Below are 1,237 nucleotides of genomic sequence, written 5' to 3' on the forward strand. Positions count from 1 at the left end.
CCGGGCCACGCCCCTCTCCCTTTCTCCCCCGCGTTGCTACGTGACCCGCGTTCCAATCGCCAGGGGGCGGAGTCCGAGGCTACTCCAGAGACAGAACGCGAGGGGGTGGGGGCCGCCGCCGGAAGTGACATAGCCGGGAGGGCGGACCCGGCCGCTGGGANCCCGCTAACAAATCAATGTGCCTGTGTCTCTGTCTCCTGTCGCGCAGCCCTGCCCTCGGCCACTCTCCGGGCCCTGCGAGTCGCGCTGGGCTCGAGCGCGCACTCCCCCGCTCGGGGGCCGGACGCCAGCCCTAGTGGGTCCCCGCTGTCTGCCCCCCCCAGCCTCCCGCGTCCCAGGACCCCGCGGGGGACGTCGCGTGCCTTGTTTCAGCCTCCTGACTCGTCCCCGACGCCCACAGCCACCTGCCCTGCGTCCAGCCCGTGCTGCTCGTCCCCGCCAGGCCCCGGCCCCGCGCGTCGCCGGCCCCGACCCAGCCGCCCCTGGCCCCCGGCCTGGGCGTGTTAGGGGAGGGCGTGCACGACCACCAAGGCAGAGCCCGGCGCTTGGCTGGGGTTGGATCGAGTGGCTGCGGGCGCGTCCGGCTCCCCGAGGACCCGGGCGACCTGCAGGGCCTGCGCCGTGCACTTCCTGTCCCCGGCTCTTCCCGACGAGCGCGACAGACGCTCGGCCGCAGGACCCCAAGCTGGCAGCGGCGGGGGCGTGGCGGGGGCCAGTGCTGCCTGAGCGGCCCTGGCTCAAGAGCGAAGATAGCAGGTCCCGGAAAGGGGGCAGTCGGACCCTGGAGGCCTCGCCCGCGCGCACACACGCCGTCGCTCAGCTCGCCGCGACCGTGGCTGCGGCGGCGACGGTGACCGCAGCCCGAGTCCGGGCCCAGCTCTCCCCGACCTTTTCTCTTACCGCCCAAGCTGCAAGTCACAACACCCACTCTTTGGAACCCATGATTTAGTTAAAACATCGGCGATGAACTTGACTGGAAGCGATTTCCCTTGGCGAGGGAAGGAGTGGGAGAAAGAGGGGGGGGGAGAGAGAGAGAGAACGAGAAAGAGAGAGAGAGAGAGAGAAAGCGAGCCAAGGACTCTGCCTCGAAAGGGCAGGGAGCCCAGAGCGGAAAACTGGCCTCCTGTCCAAAGTTAGGTGCGCGGCGGGCGGCGGGCGCGGCGGGGTCAGGGGCGCACGGGACCCGCGCGGCGTCGGGCCCACCCTGCCTCCCATGCCCCNGGTGGGCGCTGGGTGA

Source organism: Crocuta crocuta, unplaced genomic scaffold (assembly GCF_008692635.1).
Source record: "Crocuta crocuta isolate KB4526 unplaced genomic scaffold, BGI_CrCroc_1.0 scaffold50, whole genome shotgun sequence".
Classification (NCBI taxonomy): Eukaryota; Metazoa; Chordata; class Mammalia; order Carnivora; family Hyaenidae; genus Crocuta; species Crocuta crocuta.